This window comes from Pieris brassicae, chromosome 8, assembly GCF_905147105.1.
Source record: "Pieris brassicae chromosome 8, ilPieBrab1.1, whole genome shotgun sequence".
In the NCBI taxonomy this organism is placed as follows: domain Eukaryota; kingdom Metazoa; phylum Arthropoda; class Insecta; order Lepidoptera; family Pieridae; genus Pieris; species Pieris brassicae.
This window is the reverse complement of record NC_059672.1, coordinates 6,347,475-6,359,704: the sequence shown is the minus strand read 5'-3', so window position 1 is coordinate 6,359,704 and position 12,230 is coordinate 6,347,475. Positions and strand designations below refer to the sequence as shown.

At 33.4% G+C, this 12,230-nt stretch overlaps 1 protein-coding gene across 1 annotated transcript in view; it reads right to left on the bottom strand.

Annotated features, from left to right (window-relative positions):
• LOC123713182 (WAS/WASL-interacting protein family member 1-like) overlaps nucleotides 1-12,230 on the bottom strand; it is a 66,899-nt gene that overhangs the window by 49,291 nt on the left and 5,378 nt on the right. The window contains exon 2 of the mRNA XM_045666730.1: nucleotides 5,775-5,892. The gene's annotated coding sequence lies outside the window, so the exon portion shown is untranslated. The remainder of the gene's footprint in view (nucleotides 1-5,774; nucleotides 5,893-12,230) is intronic.

The window sequence follows — 12,230 nt, the reverse complement described above, 5'->3', positions numbered from 1 at the left end:
CTCTATACATTAAACTGTTAGAAATTTATTTTATTTATTGAAAACAAAAGCTTTTTACCCGAAAAAAACACGAAATTAAAATATCAATGCCGATGTAGGGTGGCAATAAAGTAGCATTGAGCCCGGAAACATCAGCCCATTACGTTGGAGTGCTAAATCGCCGCCCTAACAGACATTATTATATATTTCTCTTTGAGTATGGGAATTGATGAGGTGGCACCCCCGTAGGGTGAATATGTTACTGTTTAACCACTTGAGTGGCTTAAATGTTTTTATATTGCTTTGATATTTCGTTTATATACAGGGCATATCCTTGTTAGTTACATATCGCGCTGATAGATGAACATCTCACAGCGATATCACACTAGGCAAGTCTTTCGGATATCCGCCATGAAGTTCTGGTATACGCTCCCCAATCCCATACGATTAGATCCCAATTAGGTTATTTCAAAGTCTTCTACCTATAAACACCTTAGATTTAGATAAAAGATTTTGTAAAATATGCTGTAGATTTAGTACTATGTATGATGTGGTAAACTTGAATAAAAAAAAAAAATATATTCTTTCCATCTGTTTAATCTTGACTGATGTATTTTTTTGTTTAACAATTTTTATGAATTTTAGAGCAAGAATTGTGATTAATTACTCTTAATATTTGCTTTTAGTTTCTTTTTATCTGTTATTACGTACGTACGTCTTTATAGTGAATATTACTGTAATGATGTGAATACTTCATTACTGATCGTACCGAACAATTTTTTTTATAATTAATCCCTTCAATATGTAATGAAGCGATGTAATAGTTGCAACCATTAAAAAAAAACTAAGCGATTTAAGAGTGGCGGGGAGTTTATTGCCAGTTCATGACTACTTTGATTTGAGAACGGGCTAAAAATAAAAAACTTTTTTCTGACTTTCGTAAAAATAAATACGAGTTTTTGTTTTTTATATTCACTGAACATTATTTTAATAATCTTAAATCATATGGACCCTAGTAGAATCAATGACTTGAGGGTGACTCTTTCTCTATTATTCTTGTCGATAATATCATTCCGGACATTATAGGACAAAATTGCCCTCAACATTTGGGATTACAGCTGTCTTCGGCAATAATGGCGTTACATTTATAACTTTCGGTCTTTAGCGCCCCACATTGTCTGAGACAAATTGATTTTTGGTTGGAAATCTCTGGATTAATCATGCATGGTGTATGGAAGGTTCTGGATTCAATTTAATATCAACCTCCAGGTAGGTAAACATATAAAAAAGACGAAGAAGTAGGAATACAAAATATAGCTCCAATGAATAATTTGCGCACCTAAAAGTGTTCAGTATGAACGTGGCGGAAATATCTTCGTCAGTAATAATTTTAAATAAATTTCGTTCGAGTATTTAAATATAAAAACATAAAATATTTTAATTCAAAATAATTAACTTTAACGATGTTTCGCTATCAAAGCGTCGTTTAGCGGAAAACGCCGCTAATGGGATGAATTAATTGAAACGTTTCATGACATTACGATATTTCACTTAAATATAACTACTTTTCATCATCTTCCACGGGGTGGTCATACGTAATTTACTAAACATAACTATCAGTATTTACAATGTTCTTAACGTAAATAGTAATTAATAAAAATAAAAAAAAATTGGTGCCTGTGGCAGTTAAACGCTCGCTTTAGTAGATACTTATTCGTTGAGCGATGAAATCACCAGTTCTAGGGCCACTAGTAGGTCAATAGTACCGGAAGATAAACCAGACGCCAGTTTAATTTGTTTTTATTAATTCAATTAAGTCAAGTAAATATTTATTTTAGCTATTAAATAATATAGTAAAATGGGATAGTTTTCCAAAATACTTAATGTTTTTAATGTATCACTTTTTTAAAGGGGGCAAACGGGCAGGAGGTTCACCTGGTGTTAAGTGATACGCCGCCGCCTATGGACACTCTCAAAGCCAGAGGGCTCGCGAGTGCGTTTCCGGCCTTTTAAGAATTGGTACGCTCTTTTCTTGAAGGACCCTAAGTTGAATTAATTCGGAAATACTTCAGTGGGCAGCTGGTCCCACATAGCGGAGGTGCGCGGCAAAAATTGCCTTGAAAAACGCTCAGTCGTGGAACGGTCTCGACGTCCGATGATAAAATTCAGCTGCAGGAATTTATCCGAACAACTCCTCTGAATACTCTCCATGATAAATGCGGTACAAGATGCAGAGTGACCCCACATCTCTACGCAACGCCAAAGGATCAAGCCGCTCGGAGCACTTTTAGCTAACATTAGTTATAACTTCATGATAATAAAGCTAAAATAAAATTATAATAACATTTAAATGACTATCATTAGCTGATTACGAGTATATTGTTCTGTTAGCAAATATCCACAATATCTAGAACGACAACTAAGTAATGAATATCTACTTATAAAATAAATGAAATATCACGCTCCGTGATTACTTTATGAAATGTTAAGAACTTCTGTTAAAATCGACTTTTACAGTTTACCTAAGCCTCTTACTTAGCATTATAAATATGCAATAATTGAATATTAATAATTGAGAGTTCATCAAGGCTGTAGAAAAATCCCTCGGCGGCGGAAATTAAAAAGTGTTCAACATCCGCCGGAAGTGGCCGGCTTAAGTGCAGCGAGAAAAAGTTTAAACGGCTAGCCGCGACTGCATTATTGCTTTAGTAGAAACGTACTTTATTATACTCTATGGTTATAATGTATATTAAAGAGATAACGAATTTCAAATTTCGTACTTTGGATTTTTTGATACTTTTCATTTACGAATTGTACCTGAATGTATTAATTACTATAGTACGTATAAGTTGGTTTGAAACAAGTATTAAAAAAACCGAATCGTTTTTAATAGAACAAACGGGCTGGAGGCCTCACCCTATTAAAGGTGGCTCAACGGCCCACACCTGAAACCAATTGAAACCGCCCATGAGCACTCTCAATTTGCAAGGGCTCACGAGTGCGTTGACGGCCTTTTCAGAATAGGAACGCTCTATTCTTCAAGTACCCTAAGCCGTATTGGTTCGGAAATACCTCAATTACCGGCTGATTTTACATATTAGTTATCATATTGGTATTACAATGTACACCTATGAACGTAAAGATTTAATGAAATGCTTTTTAATTTACATCAACTGCCACAAAATCCAAGCTACTCGATTTATATGTAAGTAAAACCAAAACTTAATAAAAACTGTGTGAAAGCGTATCCTATACATAATTGTATATTCGAATATCCTATAGTTATTTTATTTAAAATATTTCTAAAACAAACCAAATTGATATTAGCATTAGACTAATAAAATAAAACCGTAATTCACTTACTCTTTGATCAGAGGTTTCGTAAAAAAATGTGTCTAATCTAAAGTGACATGATCCTTATTAAGTTAGTTTGGATAACAGAGTTAAAGCGAGCAGCGGCGCGACTCAAAAACTATTTTATGAATAATAGATGGCGCCGCCGGCGACCAATCCCCAGGGAGCTGGGGTGCCCCGCCCATCCACCCCACCCACCCTTGCCTTCTATTCATTAGCACATTACCACCCCCCGAACACGTGAACGGGATAACGAAAGAAACTGATTTTAAACGCCGTTTATAACGAAGATCTTATTTGGAAGAAATCTGGTTAGTACATCGGTATTCTACCTTCATCTTTCATCCCTTCAAAAGTGTCCCATTACTATGATTACTGTAGGTAATATAATATTATTAAGACCGAATAAAAATTATCATCTTGTTTGTAATAAATAATTGTTATCATTTTTTTTTCTGTGACAAATCTTTGTTTTTAATTTATTTTATTATTATTTATTACTTAAGATGTCATGTGGAACATGGTGTAATGGTTGCAGCTCCTTACAAACGTTGTGTAAAACAAAAAAAATATTGGCGATTAAAATGAGGGGTGGAGAGTTTATTGCCAGTTCTTCTCTTTCGTTCTACGCCCTTGATTTGAGAACTGGCAGTACCTCAATGTAAAATTAGAAGCATTTAATGTATTTTTTTTTTGACATTCATAATTGTACCTTGTGCTACCATATGAATAAATGGTTTTTGACTTTTACTTTCAGTTTTCCTTCCACTGAAGTATTTCCGAACCAATTCGACTTAAGGTCCTTCAATAATAACGCGTACCATATCTTAAAAGCCCGGCAATGCATTCGCTAGCCCTCTGGCATTGAGAGTGCCAATGTATGGTAACATTTAACATCAGATGAGCTTCCTGGGCGTTTAACCGCTGTCTATAAAAAATAACTTACGTATTAGATTTACATTAATTTTTAAAACATAAATAATTAACAAAAAAAAATAGTAAAATTAATAAATATAATAGTTAATGTACCTATAATAAACACCAATATTCGCGTGAATGGACATATCGTGTCATTTACTCAGTTAGTTATAGGCCTACCAACTAGGCCACACATAAAAAATCAAAGAAACATGTTGTACGAACTAGAACCAATGTGTGGCCTCTGTAAATCGGTGCGATCGGCATACACGAGCAATATTCTTAACCTACATAGTAATAATAATAATTAAAAAAATGATAAATAGACTATTAAAACAAATTTAAAAAGTTCGGCATTGTACCTTTAATGTGCAGCATATCCACGCTGTACCTACTGCGATTATTCGTTGAGCAAGAAAACAGCTCTAGCGACACGACTACCTACTATCTACCAGACGCTAACTAAAATCTGTAATTAGCGCTGGTGCCTTTGAATCGCACCCCAAAGGGAACAAAATCAAAGTTAGAGAATTAAAATACTCTTATATTTGAACTATTTATGATCATAAAAACTATTAAGTATAGCAAAGCAAACCTTAGAGAATGATAATATAACACCCTGTAATCGGATTAACGGTTCAAAAATATAATAACAAAGGCCTGTCGCCAAACAAAATCGCACATTCTAGCCATTATGTTTAGTGGTCTTCTTATTATCTATTTAATTTAACATTAAACTCATTGTGATGTACGGCTATAAATAGTTTTTAAACTAAAATCGAATCAAAATAACAAAGGAATCGAGTTAGCAATCGAAACATGGCTTAACTGGCAATAACGTCGTTTGCGGCTTCGGCAATGCTATTAGCGAAGTTTGTGCCAGCCGGCTACTTGATATGCTTAGGTCTCGATTAGACTAATTCGCTACTCTAGTTACAATTCGTAGTTTTAGAGTTCCTATTTTATTAGGTGAAACATAAAGTTTATAATACTAAGCAAATTTTATACTAAATAAAGTGTTATTGATAACGATATTTGCAACGTCAGCAATAGGATTGCGTAAGATTCTCAACCCTGAGTTCGGGTGTTCAAGCTCCGTCAATCAAACTTAAATCTTTATTGCATTCCTTCATATTTTACACGTTTTCACTATTTAGATACAAGCGCGAAGGCTTGTAAAACAAATATTTAACGAATTTGTGTGACTATAAAACGATTTACTATAGTCCTTCCCGAAATAGGAGGACTGGTCCGCCTATTTCAAAAACGTAGTGGATTTGACGGAGCGGAAGCGGAAGTTTCGACTGCGAAGACCATTCAAAGGTATTCAACAAGGGCCGTAGACAAAAGCATTTTGCGATACCTTCAATAACGTCTATTCGTGTTGAAATAGTCACGTAAGGTAACATTTGTATTATATTAGATCAGGCCTGTCGCAAATTGTCTTTGGAGGTTGGGTTAAAACCTTTATCACACTAAAAGTTTATTTGAAATATGTATATTCAAAGAGTAAGAGTACTCACAGGGGTGTGAGGCCGTGAAGGGATACTCCAGGGTTGGCAGGCGATGCTGGTGCGGCGGCAAGCTGGGCGGGCAGTGGTAGCAGAACAGCCCACGACCGCCGCCTCCACCGCTCGCCAGCTGCAAAAATACAGAATATATACTCACGAACTTCTAATCTTAATCTATATCCTATTCTAATCCCATCTTATCTGACCCTAACCTTTCCTGTGTCTAAATCAATACTAATTATATATACATCTACGCTAGTTGGTCCTCCTTATATATCCTTCTCCGTATTGGCCTATAATTACTCTGCGTGTACTTTTGTAAATATGGATCATTGTTTCAGGGAATAAATAAGGCTTAAGTATAAATTATTTTTATTAAATCTAAACTTTCGTTTTTAGATAAAAGTCATCTTCACTAATAATTATTACTTCGACTAGTGTTTAGTTATGATATCAATTAAAGTAATCTCGTTGTAAGCTCCTAAAACCGTCGTCAGAGAATACATAATCATTATATTAATTACTTATACAAAATTAATAAAAAACTTGTGTCTGTACTTATGTACACGCGTTAGAAGTTATACTTCTTTGGCGTAACAAGATAAAAATATTTTTATAAATTTTATCTTTCGCCTTATTCAAAGTCTGAATACAATAAAAACCAACCAAACATACAAGAGAAAAAAGGAATTTAATACATTAATTTTTCTTATAACGCATTATCTAGTTAAATAAAGTTAATATAAAAATAAAATATTTGTACATAATTTAAAAAATTGACATTTTTTATGTTAAAGTGTTGACTGTGCTTCAGGGTGTCGGTTTTTTCGTGACAGTGTGCGCGCGCTTCGTAAAAATGTACTCTCATAATTTTTTCCTAAAGCGCCAAAAGTTAATAAAAATTTGTCACTATGTTTATAAAATGTTTTGCACAGTTCAGAGCATATTGAAGTTTTACACTTTATAGAACTTCCATCCCATGGTCTGTATCATGGTCATGGCTAGCGACGACCTTGGATAGCCCTATTCAATAAACACTACTTTCCGCAATATCACATAAAAATCATCTATAATATAAATAGATAATTTTTATATACAACATTCATCGTCTATATAAAAGCTAAAATAGCTTTTGGGTGGAAACTCTTGGGCCGTGGAGTTTAGTACCAGTGACTCCAGAGCTGGTGCTCTCCTTGCTCAACGAATAATCACAATACAGCGAGGACATGCCACTTCCTATTTATCCATTTTAATTTAATAAGAAGGTTAAAACAAGTGAATCAAAAACAAAACGTTGATATAATACCGACAAAAGCAAACATTAACGAATAACAAAGGCGAAATGCATTTTGAATCCTAATGTACAGCCGTTTGTCGGCTAGGATCTAGTAATCATATATTTAATTCGCAGTCTGATTGTCAATTGTATTGTGACTTTCTTATATCAAGGTCTTAAATAGACAATAATTGTGCACGGAAATTATACAGCGGATTGTTTGTTGTCTCCAATCACTACTTACCAGCCCGCCTCAGGAAATTAAAATGATTTTACTGAACGATCGAGTATCTAGCCGTTATTTTAGTCGCATATAAAGTATATCTGAACAGAATTTCAAAATTTCTGGAACTTGTTTCTATGAGTAGAATGGCTCCTCCTCCAGAGCTTGATATATGTGGGCCGATACATTTAATAAAAGTGTAGTTAGGCACCCAGTAAGTGCATGTAATATCGAAAAATATATTTTTTTTTATTGTATAGGGGGCTGACTTGTCCCCCTATACAGTATATATTTTTTATACAATTGGAGATCGTATTTCCACGGGAAGACCTCCACCGGGAGTCGATTCCACATATGTAATTATTAAGTTAAAGTTAAGATTTCTTTACAGTGTCTAAATGTATTTTTTTTGTTACTTTGTATTTGTCCACTGTAACTGTCATAAATTGTAGAACATTACATTTTAACTTAACCTGAAGTCAACCATTTATTTAAGATGTGATACAGTTGAAGCATTTATCTTTATTTATATTTATGTTATCCATAGAAAATAGAGTACAATCGTTACCAAATTAATCCTTTGTTATAATGAAAATGGTATTTGCCATTAAAAAAAAATAAGCTTCTAAATCATGAAACAACAAACAGACGTTTAATACCGATAGGCAATAGGCAGGTGACTCATCCGATTATGTGATACTTGCGATTGCGTTGCCGGCCTTTTAAGGATTGGTACGCTTGTATTTAATAAATTTATTTGATTTTAAACAATATCAGATGTTATATAACTTACAAGCATGCTATATCTGTGTATAGGACTACCCCGGCTTGTCTCGGCAACGCTGCAGGCCTTTTTTATTTTGTAAATAAATACAGCTTACTTTACCTATACTTTGTTACCATCTATATGCATTTTTGTTGTAATAAGTCGAGTTTTAAATATTTTCATGACAAATACACATAAATACAAATCTTTATATTATAGGTTTAACCACAATGATAACATTATCCCTCTTATGTGGTTTTTTCTTTACCATTTGTGATTTAATACAAATTTAATTCTGCGTAGGCATTAAGAATTTAAATGTAACGTGTTTAAGAGGAAAATGGCAATGAAATTCAATTGCACATATTAGTGACCCACGTGCGGATCGACGGCGATTTGTCCGTGTAAATGACATTAATGGAGCTATGAATCGGCTAAACGATGCGCGGGCGCATACGATGCTTCTGACGTCAGCGTATAGGGACGCCGTTATATAATTCGGTGATATTTTTATTGGTAATGTTGCCACAATTGTTATATCAAATAAAACTCACTGATCGCTAAGGTATTTGTTATATATTTATACATAATTATGTAAAATGTACAACTATTCGCCTTTAAAAAGTAATAACCAGTGTGTTAAAGCCTTAAGGTTACTTATGAAGTGCATTTAATAGGTAAATTCATTTTAAAAACACTGGTAACGAAATCAACTTCGTCGAAATTTTTATATTATTTGTTAGAAAACTTCTAAAAAACCTATAACGTCAAATTTATAATATTCATATAAAACGAATGAAATATTTGTTATTTTTTAATCTGAATGGTCACAGTCTCAGACTACCATGCAATGATGAGCCACAGATTAAACTATCAGAAAGATCGCAAAAACGGACAATGTGATTCAAATCATCTAAGGCCTGTATAATTAACACAATTTTTAAAATGATCAACATTAATCTCTACCATATGTCGACAATGAATTATATTATGTTTTGGCTATACAATGCGCAGATGCGAGAGAAACTTATCGTGGTTGGTAACACAGAAGACAAAAGATCACGTACGTCACGTTCACCAACTGATCAAGTGATTCACCGTCCTAAACTGTTATAGAGGCGCTGGAAAAGCCGGTGGAAACAGATTGTCCGCTCCAGATGTTTCCTTGCTCAGACATGAGATACCGACTGAAGATGGAGAAAATCAATTTATCAGACCCAGAGCAATGACTATCATGATTAATGTTTTAGATATTATAGGAAACTTTGAAAGACCTTTCAGCCTTACCCAGTAAGTATTAATGTTAGATGAGCCAAACAATTGGCACGTATATGTATCTAACTGTCCAATGCATTGTATTAGTTCGTCCTGTCTGCACGCGTGGGGCCCTAACCGCTAATCCTATTTGTATTGCCCATTACATTACACCCACCCATTGCCAGCATCCGACTGCATCAACCTTGACACCGGTGTTGCTATTTTTAATGTCAAAATTTAGGAAATGTTGTCATTGGAGAATAGTAGAATCATTGATAAATCGTTTGCGTTTAAGATATTTATGAATCAGGTTTGCCCTAACCTTTTAACTACGTTTTAACTATTCTTCGACAATCGACATCTATATATGTTCACAGAGTGACAGTGGCGATATTATGTACATACTATGTATTAAATATTATCGTCTCGGCTTAGTTTATGTTTATTTTGCTTGCCCAAAATCTTCCTAAAGAGCGCGACAAAATCTGTATTGCTAATTAACGAAAAAGCGGTGTCTATGTTCAATAAAACGGATCTAGAAAACCATAGACACGTTCCCATACTCCACAGAGAATATTTAATTATTTGCATTATCTTTAAAAATCTCTTCAATCTCTATTCACGACTGCTAAATGTAGATAAAATCTTATTCAGCCACTTATTTCATTAAACACTGGAATGTTCTATAGAATTGAGTTTTAAAAAACAATGTTTATTATGCTTGTAGCACTAAAGGCGAGATTGTCGTCGCCATTTTTGTTATCTCTGATTTAAGTGTGGGAACATATGAAGAATTCGGAAATAATAAAGATAGGAGTAATGTGTTTAGTAAGATATTTTCTTAAAGATTTGCTTCGAAGATAAACTGTTCCTTAACTGAATTAAAACTAATAAGCTTAAAGAGTGCAATCAATCAAAAAACGCTCAACATCAAATGTAATTTTATTTTAAGGCATTTTTTACCGCGCAAACCGGTATGTGAAACTAGCTGGCTGTCAAGTGAATTCGTCAATAAAAAGCGTATCAATCCCGGCCGATAGTTAACTAGCAAGCCCACTCAAAACACTTTACCGGAATCTTGTAGATAAAGAAGCAGAAGCCTGTAATACAATATTGTTGAACATAAAAAATATTGTTCGTTAAATCAACTCCTCGTGTACCAAAAAAATAACAGTAGCGCTGCAACCTTTAGTTCTTGGCATCAGATCTGCTTCGTGATATTTTTTTTCAAGTATATAATCCAACTTTCTGTGCCAGACACACCGTCGATTTTTGAGTCTAACGCCTGTCCATGTTCCTTTATCCCACGACCAAGGTCCATCCAACGGCGCACAGGCGTGAATCCAATGGACGGCCTTAGATTTCAGAAGGGCACGAATGCTCAAGCTACTAGGAAACTGCTCTAATAACTTATAAAGTAAATTCTTACACAAAATATAATCATAACGCAACACAAATAATACAATTTAATCATATTTAATGTTAATTGATTAATTAAAACAACATGAAAGCAATATTGATAATTAGTTGATCGTTAATCGAATTGCTCCGAGTCGCATCGAAAACCGATTGGTACAAATATAATTTTCAAAGTAAATTGTGTTTGCGGAGCGAGATATGTTTGCTCAACGAAGATTTCATTTCGATTTTTTTACCCTTTTTGACAATTTACTACGATTCGCTTGGTCATTTTTGATATGTAGCTAGGTGATAATGCCCGTACAAAAACAGAAGTAATAAAGTGAATACAAAACAATGTTATGTGTCTATCGAATTCAAATAAAAAAATCACTGAAGACTAAATTAATTGTCTCAATCAAACTAACTAGAACAAGATCGTATCAATTGTATGAAAATTCATTCAATTGAAATTGAAACAAATTATTTTACGATAGAACCCGCTTTGGTCCAAACAATCAATAATATTTGATCACAACGGCTCGCTCATTTAATATCAGACTTTTATAAGTGTAATGGAGATCAATTGAAGCTTTTAAATTAACTATTAATGGTTCAATCGAACGACAATCCTACGCGGTAAAATGCTCATACAATTTTGTTTTTAAATTATTATTTTTCTTATATTTCAAATTATATATTTTGGAAATCATTGGAAAGTATTTCATATCCCATATATATCCGGTTACCAAGGATATAGTCATTTAGAAAAACATAATATCGGAAATAAAATATTAATTCAATATCTATTTACGTAGGTACGTACGCAAATAAACAAAACATTTTATTTGACTGGCATGAAGTTAAAACTATGGCCATGATATAAAAAAATAACAAAACATATATACATTATTTTAAAACAAATGTTTAATTTATATTATAAAAAAATATATTTAATTGAAAAGAGGATTTAATATTCGCTATGACCCTACACTTCTGCCGAGCTGTCACTCATAATTTGCGTAAACGGCTCTGTGGCCTTTAATCGGTTTATACAACGATACAATCGCAAAGTACATTTTAAATATTTATATTGACAAAATTAATTTGTAACTTATCCTGTTGAATATAAAGTTGAATTTTTTATCGTGTTAACTTAAAGCTGATAATTTTATTGAAATAACGCTACTCTGTGCGCGGTGTGTCAACTGTCAAATTCCTAATTTAAAATCTACTTAAACTCCTAACATTATAAGGTAAAAGTGTTTGTTGTTATTTTTATTAAAAAATGTTTATACGCATATACGGTTTAAAACATTTTTACTTTTACTATTACTTATATTACTGATTTTAATTATGAAAGATTAATGTTGGAATAAAATGTGAAATATTCTCGGCATGAATGTTGCAAGTATAAAGTTCACAGTGAGCAATTATAATCAATTATAATGCGGATGCATGTCGCGACGCAATTGACGTTAGTTTATCGAATAAACTCCGGATATTCTCTGTTTTCAGGGACCAATTAAAGATGATAATTCGTTCATT